The sequence below is a fragment of the Lepidothrix coronata genome, unplaced genomic scaffold, assembly GCF_001604755.1.
Source record: "Lepidothrix coronata isolate B3197 unplaced genomic scaffold, Lepidothrix_coronata-1.0 Scaffold239, whole genome shotgun sequence".
Taxonomy (NCBI): Eukaryota; Metazoa; Chordata; class Aves; order Passeriformes; family Pipridae; genus Lepidothrix; species Lepidothrix coronata.
In genome coordinates this window covers 121562-139132 of record NW_016690419.1, presented here as the reverse complement: position 1 = coordinate 139132, position 17571 = coordinate 121562, and positions in this window count along the sequence as shown.

Genomic DNA, 17571 nt, shown 5'->3' with positions numbered 1-17571 from the left:
CTTTGTCTTAGCTGCAAACAGCTAGTGAAACCACCTGCACTGCAAGCGTGTCCAAAAACACAGACTCCCCCTACATCCCAGACACATTTACAGTGTTTTGCTACAAAGATATAACTAGATTTTATTAAATTTGTGATCAATATATTTCTGTTTTATAAGGGAAGGTAATGATGCCTATATAGGTGAAGATAGCCACACCAGATCTTTGAAAAACTGAAATATGTGTTAGCTGCTTGTATTCTTTTCTTTTGTTCCACACTTCAGTTTCCTGCTTTATTTCTTTACAGGTTGCTTTCTTAAAAAAAAAAAAAAATAAAGCAGTGAAAAATCATAAGTGGAAATACAGTGAAGAAATAAAATACAGTGAAGAAATAGCATGTGGAGACCTCAGGACTGAGAAGGCACAGCCTGTACTCTCTCACTGCTTTCTCCTCCCAAAAAGTGAGGCAGACCAAAACTCTCATGATCACCAGACAAAATTCCCTTCTTCAGGACATTGTATTTCCCTCCTACAGCATATACAGGTCCTCAAACACTGATGCCACAGGGTCAAATTAACACAGATATTTTTGTATGTGTATCCTGACATCCTAATGTGTGTCCTCCTCTCAGGAAGAAAGTGTGAGAGCAGAGGTGATTCAGCAGTGGGGGCAAATATTATTTGTTGGATTTTCCAAAATGCTCTAAAACGAGTTCAAATCAAAGGAAATTTGACTTCTTGTTCTCCTGTGAGCAATTAGTCCGAGGTGACAGATTGTGGAAAAAAAAATCCCACCACCCACCATGACCTTTTTGATTTGGAAGGGTTAATTGTTGTCTGTGGGATGGATGGCTAACCACAAGGAACAGTAAAGTGCCTCAAAAGCTAAGGATTCCAGGTTATGGCTTTTTAGGAGCCATCAACATACAAAAACGTCTGCTTACAGAGAATCTTCACTCCTAACCTTTCCCAAATGTCTTCTCACTGACTGCCTCACAAACAGCAAGGTCCTTCTGTTTGAGGTCCTTACCTTAAGCTCAGATGACAAATTATTTTCAGAGGGCTAATTAATCAAAGGCTACTTGCTAATTAGGTGGCTTCAACATGTCAAGATAGTATATGGAACTGCACTGGTGTCTCTGCCCTGTTAGTTCTTGTAACTGCTTTAAAGAGGCAAGGCCCAGGCAATGCAGCCACGTGCTGCATGACAGAGTCAGCAGGAACCTCCTCTGATGACACTCAGCCCATCCCTCACACCAAGCATTCCAAAGGACACGTCTGACAGACTTTTTCCATTACCAAGTGAATTTTCTTCCCTGCTTCACTTATTTTCCACATTTTGCCAATAACTTAAAATACAGGTTACAAACAAAACCCTCAGTAGTAAACAAGGGGAAAAATTACACGAAGAAGAGATGGTTATTTCCTTTCTATTGAGATAGTTTAAGATTCTTTCCCAATGTACTGATAGTATTCTCCTTCACCAGGGATAACATTTCAAGTAATGAATAATTAAGAGAGAAATAATACTCAGTTGTGACTACCAAGCTTTTCAGAATACATATGTGAGTTATGATGATACTGAGAAATATAATAGCATGCTCCCAACAGCCACATAATATCTTTCAACCAGAGGTTATGCAGAATAACAGAGTCTGAATTCAGCCAAAGAAGAAAATATCAGATGTAGGGAAGGCACTTAATTCCTGAAGGGTATTATTCCATCAATCAGTACTATAATCCATATAAGCTTGTTTTGGAAATTAGCACCTACATTTTTTCATTAAAGCATAAACAAAAAATCATCCATAACTTTACCTTTTAGCAGTTCTTAACCTCAGGACAATGTTAGGATTGTTGGGACTGTTGAAAAGACCTTCACAGGGCATCTTGTGCTTCACTGTGCCTCAGCCACACCAGAACTGTGCCTAGAGAGTTACACACACACAGACTGCCCCTTCCTCAGAAACCCTAGTTCTAAAATGATTAATAGGAAGCTCTGCTTCTTATTTGCTTCATTGCTTTCAGCTTTGACTTTCAGCATTCATTCTTCATTTGATTCACCCTGATCAGCTGTTGTATTTACAGCCAGGAGCATCTTCCTGATCCACCTACTGGGACCAGGCTTGGCACAGGATCTCTTCCCCTGGCTGCAGCTCCATGCAGAGCAAACCCAGAGCACAGCTCAGCAGGCAGCCACTGTTCATCCAAGCAGGTGTCCCAGACAGGAGAGATTCAGGGTACAGAGAACAAACTCATTGCACTTTTGTTCAGTGCTCTCTGTGGCTTTCTCAAACACATTTCAATAACTATTACATGTATCCAAGATCTCAGCTTCCTTCTGCTCCCACGTCCTCAATATTGGCAGTGCTGGCTACCAGTACATTCCAGGAGCTAACAATTGCCTTACACTAATGTCATTCTGTATGTTCTTTCTCAATTCACCTGGGCTTACAATTCTGCTGGAGAGTAAAAAAAATGTAACCTCATAAATGAAATTTGAATGCTATTTCTTCCCTCACTTCATACTAGATTTCACTATTATCGTTTAAAAAAATCATTACAAACAGTCTGCTCGTGGTATTGATGTCCTGCCAGTTACCACAGCAGAAAAAAGAAGTGAAAAATGAGAAAATATTGCAGAAACAGAATGAGCTTTGGCTTCTAAAAATGAAATAGAGAAAAGAGGTGGTCACTTACTGCAAATGTTTCAGGAAGATAAACATCAAGGAGTGGAAAAGGCAGTATCAAGACAAGAACAAATGACTATTAGAGTGGCATCAATACATTTAGACTGTGAACAATAAGGCTGCCAGTCAGTAAAGTGCTGAGTTCTGGAAGAGCCTCTGAATTGTAAAGGCAAGACAAATCACCCAGTGATCTGTGACACAACTCTTGTTGATGGTGGGCAAGTCAGGAGGTTTCTTTTACTTGTGTTCTCATCTCTTTAGGACTTGCTCTCTTATGCTTATTGAAAAGCCACCACGTTGAAGACACAATGCAGCAGTAGGGCCTTTCTGTTTGGGACTGCACAGACGGGTATGAACACTCATTTCATTGCAAAGATGGAATTCACTCAGGTTATTCTGAGTGGTTCACACAAATGTACAGGTATCCACTTTTACCTCAGATCTGCACAGAAAGTATAAATAGACCCCTTTAAAGTCTTGCTTTTACAGCAAGATCTGCTGGACTTCAGCTCTGCTTTCTGAACTACCTTCTGGTTCTGAACGAACACAAATGATACTGTGACAAATCAATTCTCAGGTGACAAAAGCACAAACCACAGCAGCCAGGTACACATGCTGTCAGAACCTCATATTCCAGGGAAGGTGGTAAAAGGTTATTTTGGACACTTGCTGTTATTTGATCCTCTAATAGCAGTCGGGAACGCAGCCAAAACCCTACGCTGTTGGTGACAACGGGCTGACAAACACTTTCCACCGAAGTGATTGATAAACTCTTTGCCATATTTAGTAATTGCTTTCCACAACTCCTGAGCTTCATTTCTGCCCTGCTTACGCAGCCCCTGATGGCTGTCCACTGGACAGCTCCTGAGCATTAAACAATCAATTCCTTCAGCCGTCTGGGAGCAGGAGATGTATAGAGCTGTCAACCCTGACACCCAGAATCTCCACACTCATTTCTCCTTAACGGCATGCTGGGCCTGGAGAGTGATATAAAGAATAAAGCAGAAGCATCCCAGAGAAGGACAGAAGAGGGGGTGGCAAGGAGAAAATCCACACACTGGATACAGAAAGATTTAGAGATTCACAGTCTTTCTCTTCACCAAACCAATGAAAATTTCCAACCCACCCGGCAGGATTTATTGAGCATGTTCTCACAGGAAACAGTGAGGGAGCCCCACACACCCCCATCACAGCTCCTAACAATGTGATCACTGTGGCTCAGGTACAAAACTCCCTTCTCACAGAAAGTGCACATTTTACAGTATTAAGACCAAGCACATCTCTCTTTCTACTCAGAGTTTCAGCTAAATTAATATTTTAGAACTGCTACGATCCAGCTTTTCCTGAATGAAAAAGTATCTTATTGCCAATATTACCACTGTATAAAAATAACTATATCCCAGCTGAAAGGTCTATTAATAATTGGTAAATTGAGTCTTTTCATTATTTTTCATCAAAATCCATAGCACGATTCAGCAGGTACTATATTCCTTACTGTCTCTCTCCTTTTATTTAACTCTTGACTTGTAGAACAGTGTCTGAATCACCATAGCTATAAGCAGAAAGGAAGAATATAAAAAGTACAGTAGCTGTATAAAATCAGGCTGCTCAGGTGCAGTAAAACAATGCAGGTTGTCTTTTATTTTAGCAATAGTGTCCTATTGTTGCAATGGAAAAGAAGCCCCTGTATACCTTCCAAACATTTGAAAAGGATGATACTTGGCATTAATCTGAAGTTCTGGCCACAACCTGAACATTAAGACTTTGAGAGCTCTTAGAAGGTTCAACTACCTTGAAGATGGGAGTTTTGGGTGTAAGGTTTTTTCCCCTTGAGACTTTTCAAAACCAACTCATAAGATCAATGTTTGTAGCTGAAAATCCAAGTTAAATTTCTTAAGTGTGACATTCAATATATCTTCATTAAATTTACTTTTTTGATAGTTCAAAAGAGTTAAGGCTATATAACACCCCCAACAACTCTCAACTGCCTCCAGTAGCTTTAGATGTGCAGGGTCCAGAAGAGATGTTAAAACATTAGAAATTCTTTCTGCATGTTTCTTTCCTTGCCAGAATATTGCTGTTGCTATCTGTCTTCAAAATGTGTTATGAAAGAAGAAAAATGTATTTGGAGATTACAACAACGACAGAGATAAACACACTTAACTATATAACTGCAACTTTAGTAAAAAACTTAAAATATTACCCTTACTCAAAAGCCCCATGAAGTTTGCATAGAGTTGTGAGTTTTTCAACAGAATAATTTCTCTGTGCCATCCCAATTCAAATTGTTTTCTCTTTCCCTGCATGAAATGTGATCTCTTAGTCAAATTTAAAACAAATATTGAAATAAACACTCTTCAAGATGGCAATAAGTTTATGTTTATGGGCAATTGATTGATCAGTTCCTGCTTGTGAACAAATCTTCACCCGGACTGCACTAAGGTGGTGATTTGATCTTCCCAGCTCTCAAACTAATAGTTACCAAGTACAGTCTGTCTGATCAAAGACAAACTGTTCAGGTTCTATTCAATAGTCTGAGTATCACCTGATACAAGGGCTTATTTAATGCAGTTTTGGATTACAGGATCAAATCACAGTGAACAACAGACAAGTTGGTTGGTGGGGTTTTTTCTGGGGGGAGGAGCATCTCTGTAAGAACAGAAGAGACTTTTAACCCCATCTCAGCGAAGCTGCGTATAAATGAATGGTATTGCTCTTCTAAATGAACAACATGTCAGGTAGTTGTTAAAATAAATAATTAACTACCTTATTTTTTACTTTCTCCCAGTTCTGGATAAGTGTTTCATTTCTGGCACTTATCTTCAACACAAAGCCTTCGTATGAATTCATAAATATAAATTTATGATCAAATTGTGAGGCAGAAAGCAGACAATGAAGTTTCAGGACGCGTTCTTCCCTCACACTGTTTCCATCTAAGCCAAACTCCATCGAAGCTGTTGGTACCCTGCTGAGTTTGTTGACAGCTACAGCACTACACCAGCTCCAGAGCCAGTCTCCTCATTTTACATTCTGAAATGATGCCATTTGGCACTGAATAATATGCTGTCTGTTAACATAAAGGAACAACAAGCTGCTTTCACACGGAAACGTGTGCACTTTGTTCTATTTCCAAATGCGTTCAGCATCTAGGCAGCCACTTTGTGTCTGGATGTACAGAGAGAAAGCAACGGGTGAAGAGTCCAACAAAACAAATTTCTGGTTGCAGGACCACTTACACCTCTAGACAAAGCTCAGCAACCCCTTACCTTGTGCTCTGCAACACTTAAGTAGCATAAATACATGAAACTGTCCCCAGTCAGCCAGTCACATGAATTACTAGAAGATGAAGATGCCCAAGGCAGGGCTTCATCTTCATGTCTCAACACCCAAAGCTTCTCCTCAGTTCTACCATAGATGTGAAAAAAAAGAGAGTATAGAACTCCATCACCAGTTCTGCAAATGAACAGCATTATTCCAAGATAAAATGGAGTAACATAATTACAACTAACTCGGGTCAATGCTGAATACCTGCAGCAATAATCTCTCAAAAGATAGGAATTAAACAGGGAATGAAAGTCAGCAGATCCATCAGTTCAAGAAAAGGCAAACACAAAAATAGTCATCAAAATCATAACAATATACAAGAGCTTAAGGAAAACAAAACCTGACGAGGTGATATCAGTGGGGGTGAACAAAATGTCAGAAGGGTTCTAGAACACTGAAAGCTGTCATGGGCATGAGGTCAGCCCTATTTCTCCCTGGAAGCTCCCAACAGTCCCAGCAGGAATTCCAGTTCCTCTCAGGTAAATGGGATCAGAAACTTTTTAAGGAAAAAAAAAGTAATGCAAGTCATCCATAAATTTTTTGATACTGTGAGCTTTCAAACCTTTCTGGAGAGTTACTGACTTAATCTATACATAGCTACTGTTATGTAGCTGTGTACAGATAAAAGTTACAAGAAGACAGATATAAGTTGCAAACAAATTACTCCAACAGTAGTTTCTTTGATGCCTTTGCTTACTTCATTCCACAGTTCCTTTCAATGCTACCACTTTATCCACCTAGTGAGCAGGTCATTTGAACTATTCTCTGCAATGATCCCACAAACACCTTGCAATAATAGATTGGAGGGGAAAAAAAAAAAAAGCACCAGAATGCCTAAAGGCCAGTGCTAACAAAAACATGGTGTTCTGGTCAACCCAGTAGTACTATTTTGATGGTGAAAGTGCAGTGCAATCTTCTAGACAGAAAAGACTGCAAGGTATTTGATCCCCAGTGTTATCTGCATCTGCCAGCCAGATGTGCAACCCAAAAGTCACCCTGAACAACAAGAACACAAGTCTTGCAGATACACAAAAGCTGATTGGACCCCTCAAAAGACTGAATCTTTTGCATCTTGCTTGAGGGAAGGGGAACATTTCACTGGCACGTGGGCCCTAAACCTCCTCTTTAGACTCCAGTCTCCCCAACATCCCCTGCCAAAGCAGCAGTTCTGTAAGTACCTGGGTTGGAAGCACGTTTGCACTTTGTACCATAAAGGCTCATGCACTCTCTCCACATCAAGTCCACTCAGAGACCACAGCAGCTCTGTGGTGTCTCCTACCGTCCACTGATCCTTTGTTTGAAAGCCTGAGCTCATACTGCCTGTCAGAGAGGACATGTGTGGCCTTTTCTTTCATTTGCCCACCAAACTCTCCTTTTCAGGGTTTTCATTTTCTGCCAGTCTTGTCTAAATGGGACAACAAATTCAGGAGTTACAAGGCTTGAAGTGTTTGGTAGGCAAACAACAGACACAGGTGTTTCCACAGGAAACTGTTTTCTGAATTATATGTGTCATCACACTAATGCTGGCAATCCCTTCATGGTCCTGTACTTCATTTTCAGAGGCCAGCAATGACCAAGCCTGCAGGACAAATTCCCAGCTCCCTCTCATTCTTGCCCCTTTGGCTTTCAAGAGGAAGAAAAAGGTTAAGGAAATAAGTTCTTCAGACAACGCTATCACAATTCAGCTTTTACAGTACATCTCACTTGGTAGAACTTGGAACAAGCCTATCAAGGCTTTTACAGTTAGAATCTGTAATTAAAAACAAAAGCAAACAGCTGAAGAGAAAACCACCTTGTACTTAACACATTACAAGTCTCTCAGAGAGTTTTATCACTGGCGAGAAAAACCTGAAAGCCACTTGAAAAAAATTAAGTGCCATTGGACACAACATTTTGCAAATGAAACAGATGAAAAAAACAGTGACATAAATGAGAATGTGTTCACAAGACCCTTTAGGAAAACCACATAATGAGTGTAAAGTTTCACCATGTTTCATTACAAAGTTAAACAGCAAGATGGGTAAAAATGGTATGTGACTATTTTAGGAATGGTCTTTACACTCAACATTCAACTCATAGTTTCAATGACAAATAATTAACACACTTTGTGATAAGAAAGTAAGCAAAGGGACAAAAAAAAAAAGGGAGCATCACTGGACAAAGAGACTTGGAGGAAATGGTTGGTTCTAGGCAGGTGATACGAAATGTGAAACCCAGAAAGAATTATAATCAGGTCCGTGTTTTGCAAGTCTCCTCCACTTAGTGCCCTGGCCAGGCAGAGATCTTTAGGGATGACTATTAATAAAACTGTCAAAAGCAGCAAGAGTGTGGTTTCTCTGAAATCAGTTCAACTATTTCACACGAAACCAACATGTCAAGTTGAGATCACATATGTCTTGGTGACTTAAGAATGGTCACAGTTTGTCTTGGTGACTTAAGAATGAAAGAAAAGGAAAAGCCACAGACCTGCTCATGAAGCTTCCTGTGCACTTTTATTTTAGACTTCTGGTTTGAAGGATTTTTAATTCTTTCCTGCTGTTTTTGAATCTTGACTGGTTTCAAACAAAAAGATTTAGTCTGAATTTGTGGTTGACAAGTTAAGGGTTGCCTTGTTCTCTTACAGCAACTTGACCTACCTCTATTTTCCCAGAAAAAGTGTCTCTTAAAATTCTACATAGAACAGTATCACATCACTGTAAAGAGGTCATGAGTTGTGAGCTCCCCTCCTTTAACTTTGGGGGAAAGTACATTAAAATTAAGAGATAGAAATAGAGTGCAATTATAGTTTTGTTCTCACAAAACAATGTATATAATAAACAAAAGAGTTTTGTTAAACTTAGGTGTAAGAAGGCTGTGCCGGGTCAGGCCATCCAAGTCTGTGAGATACACACACTATTTCTGAATTGCATGTATTATACTCAATAGAAAACCTGGTATTACTGACTCAGAAATGTCATTTTCGACAAGTCCAATAGCACAGAAATCAACCACCGTGCCAGTCCAAAGTTTTACACATTCTTAGAGAACAAATGGGTGTTTCCTCATTTGGCAAGTCCAAATGAACCACTGCACAGCTGTATGTTGCTGCTTGACCAAACAGAAATTGTTTGCTTCGTCCCAAACTTGCAAGGCTTTGCAAAAATACACAGTAAAACTAAAGGAAGGAAGAGCTATTCTAGACTTGCTTTGGTTGCAAACATAATGCTTTAAAAACAAGTTACACCTAAATATTGCAAGGCTGATGAACTGCACAATCAGGAGACAGTATCAGCTGTCAGAATCACTAGAACTGATAGAAATGACTGGCATTATTGTGCCATCACTAATATGAATCTCAAAAGTTATTTTTTCACCAAGACTGTCTTCATGTACCTTGTTATAGCCCAATTACATCCTAACCTATCAGCAGATTTAGTTGCCAATTTAGAAAGCAAGCTAAAAATTGACATGGTGATTGGTCCTACAGAGCACCCAGAGCTCCCCTAACACTGCTGATCATTCAGAGCTGACTTCACTGACATGACTAAAATTGAATTATCAGTCAACTGACTACTCTGTCTGCTGTGGTTGTCCACCCCATGCCATCCTTGTCACAACAACCACAGCATTTCTTCTTCTTTTAATTGCACTTCATTCCTGGAAAGAGACCAATTCCACTTCGGGGGGGGGGGGTAAAAAAAAGAGAAAGCTTTAAATGGTATAATGAGCTGCCCTGTTATTTGCATTAATATTGCATTCCAGGGACTGTTATAAAGGTGCTCATTTAGGCACTAAATCACTCTCCACACAAGCATAGCAGCTCAAACAGCGAGTCACAGCAGTGTATTTTTGCTCTTTTCCAAATTACACGTGTCCTTCCACACAACCATAGAGGCAAATTGCCACCTTCAAATGAAAGAGCTGTACCAGAAGTGTGAGTTTGCCAGTTCACTCGTCTTTACTCTCACCATCTCCTAAAACAAGCTGTGCCTTTAAAACAAGCTACAACAAAGTGTGAGATGCAACCCAACAAGCTGTCAGAAACCAATTACCTCCAAGATAACCTTGGTCAAATCCAGCCAATGGACTCGTTATTTAGGAAGGGGATGACAAACAACACTCAGAGCAAAAGACTACATAAAAGTAGTTTCCATAGAAATCTTGTCTCCTAAAACAGTGATAGAAATCACCATGACAACTAACCTAAAGAATTACGATGCAGGTTTAAAGTTTGCCCTGCTTTAAGGATTACAGGACAGATCAGACCACTGCACCAGCAGCTGTATCCCTCTTGGGGCAAGTGCGAATTGTTCCCTTTTTTTGCCATTGCATAAGGTCTATTACTAATTTTCTCTTCCAAAGGGTAGAGTTGCACATGGATTTTAACAATTTTTAGAAGTTATGTTTCAGTTGATTGCATAAATTGCAAAGAAAAAACCCAAAAGCACCAGGGTATACTGGATATTGTTTGTGAGCTCTCTATAAAACATAAATCAATAATCCAGTAGAAGAGAAAGGGATTTAAGTGATTTTCTTCTCATTCTACAGAAAAGCCATACCATTTTTTGTGCATCCATGTATTTAAGGGAATCTGTGTGACTGTACTAGTAGGGAAGCTATTTTTGCTATTCTTATGAAACAAATGATGTATTCTCTGATATGCACAACTTATATATTGAGTTTCAGCTAGCTTAAAAATCTTACTCCAAATATTTTAGGTCTGTTTATCTATGTATTTTATATTTATATTTATTTTATTTCTATTTAATAACAATTAGTCAACTCCCAGGACATTATGAAGCCATGCCTTAAGGTCTAAACAAACAGTTCTCCATTTTCCTTCACTTTTACAGCAGTACTTTTGGTGCTGCCAGAAGTTTCAAGTTATGACATATACTCAGAAATCCTATTCTGAGGAATTCTGGTGTAAAAGTGAGTTTAGATTGCTGAAAATTATCTTTCTGGAGAGCTTTCTTGGTCCATTTTAACTACATCCTAGCTGTTGTATTTAGGACACGAGTTAATAACTCCCTATCAACTACTAACCTGTTCAAACCATGCATTTATTTCAAATATAAAGGTTTTTTCCAAGGACTCCTAATCTGACATTATGAGGTTTCACTGTCTTCCTGATTCTTTAATTCTGTACCTAGTATGCTTAAGACTCTAAATAAGAATTCTGGCTTCAAATGTCATCTGGAAACAAAAGACTTTTGAACTATCAGCTGTGGTGGAACTTGGGACAATGCATATGGCTGATCCAATTCCCTCCCTTAATTAAAGGGTAGCCACAGAGTCTGTATTTGGAAGCTCCAACTAATAAGCTAAGAGGATTTTTATGGCTTTCAATTTTCAACCAGCTGGCTTGTATGAAAACAAGGTGTCTTGGCACAGAGAATTATTTATGCCCGTGTAGATTCAGTGTGACTAATTATTTGCCACAGGACAATGGAAATCTGCAAAATGAGTGATTTGAGAAGGAAACGTCCAGCCCAATTCTGGCAGAAATTCCTCCCCATCATTAACTAAATCAAAAGTGTCTCTGTGCAGAGGCAGCATTTCAATAGCCCAAGAGAACCACACATTTGGCACACGGTTTGTTCAGCAACAAACCAAACAAAAACAAACCAACCCACCTCAAAGACACTGTTTACTGTCTTCATTCTCTGAAGCACACTAATTCATTTTGAAAGAGTGTGGTTGTCGTCCTCCTTGTTGTTTTACATTATATATTATATGCATGGTTTCCAAAAGCCTGGGAATTTTTCTTCGTGTCACCGTGACTTTAAAATTTTATCCTGTGCAACATTAGTTGCTAAGTTCACATGCAACATTAGTTGCTAAGATGCTACACAGGGACCTACAGAAGGGAACTAAATTTCTCTTGCCCCTCCGTGTTTGTCACCAGCAAGAAGAGGAAAAAGAGACAATGAAATTAGACTATTGCTTCCACTGAAAACAGTTGGTTTGCCTTTCAGTTAAGAATGATTTTCCTCTGCTTTATCCAGCCACTTGAACTTTTGTGAAATACTTGTGTAAATTAATACGAAGAGGACAAGCACCTTCAACACCTCTGAAAACGCTTCTGACTCCCACCACTCCAGGTCGAGATCAGCAAAATTCTGATATCTGATAGCATGCTTCATGTCAGACAAGAGAATTTCTAACTAGTCAGCAGGAGTTAAAATGCTAAATTAAAAAAAAAACGAAACAACAAAGCAACTAATCAAAACAATTAAATAAACTTTTCGAAGTAGAACAGACGATTCCTTTTGTTTCATCCCTTTTGTTGAGCACCTTGTATACCTTTTCTGCAGTACAGAGAGGCTTTTTCATTATCAATGCCTAACATGAAGGTAGCTAATTGCCAGCTAAGAGCTGTCTGCAGCTGTCCCAAACTGCAAAAATTGTGCCTTGCCTGCCGGGTGGCTGCAGTCCTGTGCACCCGCCTTGGGCTCACGAGCCTCGAGATCTCAAGTCTTGACTTCAAGACTTCAAAAAAGGGCTGATCAAATCCTCGCCAGGGACCTTTCTCTGTGCATCTACGCTTCTTGTTTTCTCTTAGGGACTGGTGGGTGAGGACAAGCAGTCTGTACCCCCAGTCAGCTCCCCCCCCGGTTAACACATCCTGATTTTTCCTCAGTAAAGGTGACTGTTTACCTGTGCAGACTCTGCAGCCCCTGTCACGTGCCTCCTCCTGCTGCAGTTCTCCTGTTGGGAGACACACGAACAATCCTACACTTGTTTTCCACTGGAGGGTTTACACCTTTATTAGACATAAATGGGTGATTATGCAGGCTCTTAACTACAAAGAACTGTGGCCACCCCAGAGAGAAAAGCTCATTTGTCATTCCATCGGATCTGAGGAGGGGTTCCTGCACTGATGTGGAAGGGAAGGATACACGTGGGCTGCACGAGGCAGAAGCTGCCACTCTGGGACCCGTGAAGACTGACACGAAGGAGAGACCTTTTTAACTAGGACCTACAATAAGCAGCTCACCTTTTTTTCCTGGGGTATGCCACTGCCATACACTACAGTCTTTACTGAGAGAGACATCATCCAGCAAATGTCACTCAGTAACCCACACACACCAGCCCTTACAGCCCAGGACCTACACAGGGCTTCCTAAAATTCCAGCCACAGGCTGCATCCTGACATCAGCAAATGAGCATGGTCTCTTCTGGGGAAGTATTCAAAGAAGCAAATCCACTGGCTGCATCACATCTGAGAGTAACACACACCCATAAGGGTCTATGAAGCCAAGTGCCATCTATCCACTAAGCTACATGAACCAAATAAAAAAACCCAGAAAATCCCCCCACACCTACAAGTAGTTACACATTGATAATCATATAGAAGAGATCAGCAGGTAAAAAAGGACTGGATTCTATGAAACAAGGCTAAAGTATATTGGCTGAATATCTTAACATATACAAGAGTATTTTCCTGCTCTAATACATTTGTGATTAAATGCTGTTTAGGCATATCTTCTGAATTAGTTAGCAGCTTCTCAGGGAGCTTTTCAGAGAGCAAAGGTTAATACACACTTGGAATTACTTGGTTGATTCGTCATCCCATCTTCATGTGGCTAAGCCCATCACAGGAACCAATATAAATTCAACACCATTTCAGGAGAGGCTTAACAATATCCCATGTCATATCGTTTAGAGGAGGTCATTTACGTTTCCACGTCAGCCTTTGACATCCACTGTACGACACCATTAAATCCAAGTGTTTAAAACAAGATCTGATTAAGATTACCCAGCTAGACTGGGGCTGCACAGCATTTTACCTACAAAGCACTCTAAAATGTCTTGAAGTGATGGCTTCACAGCGATGCGGATTTCAAAGACTTGCTGTTTCTGAGTCTTAATTAGGCAGCTGTATTCTAATAGACTGTTCAGCCTCCTCTGAACTAAAATTTCCTAAGCAGCTTGCCAATTCAAAATACTTTATTCTTCATATGTTGTTGGGTTTGGCTACTTTGCTCTACTAAATCACCCTCAAATTGTTCCTGTCAGCAGTATGTCAATCTTGTAGACTCCCACTCTTTTGAAAAACACACAGGAAGTCTTCTATTTTTTGACTATCAAAAATTAAAAGGTTTATCCTGTGTAGAGAATGCAAACACTAAACAGTTAAAAAATGAAAATACACTGCCACTTGTAGCAGTCTGAAGTTTCCCCAACATCCCTAATCATTAGGGACTCCTAAAACAAGATTCTCCATGTCACTGTATCTAGAATAAGTAGACAAGGAATTTTCTTCACTACTGCTTCTCATAATTTATTTATTTGATTCTGTTGGATCTGCAATCAAACCAAACATTCTGGGACAGACTGACCCCACTTTCCTTGGGCTGATCCATACAGTGATTAAGCAAAACCAAATATCCCCTCCCACACACACACACATTTTCTGTGCAAATCAGACTTCTGGATCCTGGATAAGTCAAAACAAGATGCAACACAACCACAAAGTCCTTCTGGTTTTACCTGTAAAGCCAAAGGTATGCGAAGCTTTGATATTTTAAAATAAATTCCTAGTGCTGCTGCACCAATGAGTTAGGAGGCACTGGAAACAGCTTCTCCACTTGCATTACACGGAATTCCTTGTGCCAATATTCACATTGCTGAGGTTTGTAAGAGACCTGGTTCACACACGTGCATTTGCAAATATACAACTCACCAAACTGCTAATTTTTTAACTGTGCCTTGTTTATAACACCTTCATTTTCAAAAATTTTGTTATTAAACATTTGTGTTGACTTGCACTTTTTTGTGAAAAAAAAAGCCCAACATGCAAAATGCATGAAGTGAGGCAGAGAAAGCCACAGTGTTCCTTTTTTTAAAATCAATAACCCTGTGGTTAAGAACTTACTATGTCTTGAGATGCAATTCCCAGAACTTCTGCATCCTCCTTGGGTTTCCATAGCAAGGGTAATGCTCTGATTTCCATACCTTACAAAATACTCTGGTGAGAAGAACTCTCAGTTATATCTGTTTAGGTTTTTCATGGGTATCTATTAAACACTCACTGGAATACAGACTGGATTTCAAGGTCCCACTTGCCAGGGATCCCCTTCTAGGGTTCCATTTCCCCCACCAGTTCATCATATTATTAGAATTCCATCCAACTGAATGGATATTTGCATTTCTTATGGAAACCCATGTAGTTAGCAAAGCTTCATTAAAAGAGATTAAAAAATGCTTTTCTCCCTAGTCTAAAGCAGATCAACTCCGAAAAGAACTAAGTGCCTACAGGGTTGGGCCATGTGGAAGTAGGAGTCTCTTTTTCCAAAGTGGGAGTTGAATTGCTAATTCATACCCCATGTAAGTACCACAGTTACTTAGTTAATGGAGAAAAGAGTGAAAGGCAGCATAAACATCCTCTTGTGGACCTTCTTAAAGTTTAATCTTTCATTGACTTACTTTTGATACTAAAAAAAATCCCCCCAAACCCCCAAAAACTCTACACAACCAATAAAAACCCCTGAACACTGTTTTTCAATGAAAGAAAATAAAACCCCATTACCTTTTTCATGAGAGTAAAAGAAGCAGAGGATACTGCCATGATCACCCTGCCCATGGCAGGGGGGTTGGACTAAATGATCTTTGAGGGTCCCTTCCAACCCAAACCATCTGCTGTGTTTGCAGGTTGCTGTACACCATTATCAGTAAGAAAAGAGGGGGAAAAAAAAAAAGGAAAAAAAGAGATGGTAGTTGCATAAGTGACAGAAAATATTTCACAGAGACTGTAACAAGCTTCTCTCAAAGGGCAAGTTATTTGTGTTCTGTACTGGACAATTAATGTCATTAGAGAACACAGAATTAATAGCCCTCATTAGAAGCATCTGGAGAATTTCCCTGCTGCAGTATCTGTGACCAACCCAAAATGCCCAAGTACAAATCAAGGTTGCATCCTGCACTCCTATGTGTATTTTTTGCTGAGTATATTTTTATTTATGATACATATTGTCTCTCTGGACCTCCCTGTGTGTTTATTTTCACTGAAAAAGCATTGCTTTACTCTGTTGCATCCATTGGCTGCTAATACAGGCACTGAACAAGAGCAGGTGTCCTGTTCTGAAGGGCTGAAAATCTAAGGAGCAATTTAAATAAGATTTAAATAAAAAGGATCTGTAGTGTTTAAAAAAGAGCAGGTTTTTTTCAATTCTGGACAGACATTCCATCAAATTACAGAAAACTTAAAGAAAAGGTCAGTAAAAAAAATGACTCAGGTCACTTGTAATCCAGCTTGATATTGGAACAAAAAACCAGCTCTGTGTAGCTTTTAGAACACCTACATAGATCATATATTCAGCTTGCTACGTCTACACATGTGCTGCAGGAACAAATTAAACAGATTTGCTTGATAACTGAATTCAGAGGATTTGTAATAGACAGTGAAGATTATCAGAAGACAAAAATCACGCGTTACGCAGTGAACCACTAATGTCACATGAAGCAGGTTCTTCTCAGGTATAGAATAATCACATATGACGTGCCAGTTCATGATCTCTCTTAAAACCCTCCAGAAAAATTCAAAGGAACTGACATTATGAGTCTTCAGATTCATAAATGTATATTTTACCTCAAGTTTTTATGGGTCAAAGGAGTTTCACGCAAATCACAGATGCTGTACATTAATACCTACCTTTCTTTTAACCTCCTATTTTTCAAGGAGGACTTTCAAGGGGATCAGAGGTGGGGAAGAGTCATAGAAATATTGGCATAAAATAAGTCACTGAGAATAAATATATCACACTTTAATTAAAAAAAATAAATAAATTGAGATTAATTCTCTAAAATAGGCCTTCGTTAACCCATGGCAGTACAGTGAATTTTGCTATCTACTGTCATCTGAGAGTACTGTCCAAAATGTTTCCTCAGGACAACTTTGAAAGAGCCAGTAGTGCTTACCATATCTGCATATAATTTTTTTACTTAAAACTGTATTTCAATGATTAGCCTCAGTCAGTCTGATATGAAGGAGCATTACTGATCCCAGTGAGCTCTAGTTTATAACCCAGTCCCTTCCCTAAAAACTCATACACAATAGGCAACACATAAACTGCAAAGAAAGCTCTGACAAACTTCTTAACCAAACCAGTTAGTTCTGTTATCACAGCTCAGGTGTCTTGGGCAGCAGAATGTAGGTTTTCAAGAGGAGACTTGCCTGTGGAAAAATCCTACATCAGTAAGGGAAGTATCAGCAGTTAAGTTATTCCCTGTTTGAAAACAAGCAGAACAGCTGGCTCCATCTATCAGAACTTTTTAGAAACCTCCTCCCAGAGACCAAGGTGTCAAGGGTTAGTTTGATAACAGTGCAAACTTGTCTCAGAGACTTGCTAAATTGCGAGGCAGATCTGCGAAACACCAGGTAGAACGAAGAGAGTTAACAAGGTAAAAAGCTCAGGCAGAGGTAGGGCTGCTGAGGCAATTGGTAGTGCCTCCTGAATTCCAAAGGAAACACCACCAGCATGAGGAAGTATAAAACCACATGAGGTGGGGGGAAAGTATCAAAGTGGGACCTCAACAATGAGATTCAAGGAACACGAGACTGATTTCTTCACCTGACTGACAACAGATCGGCTG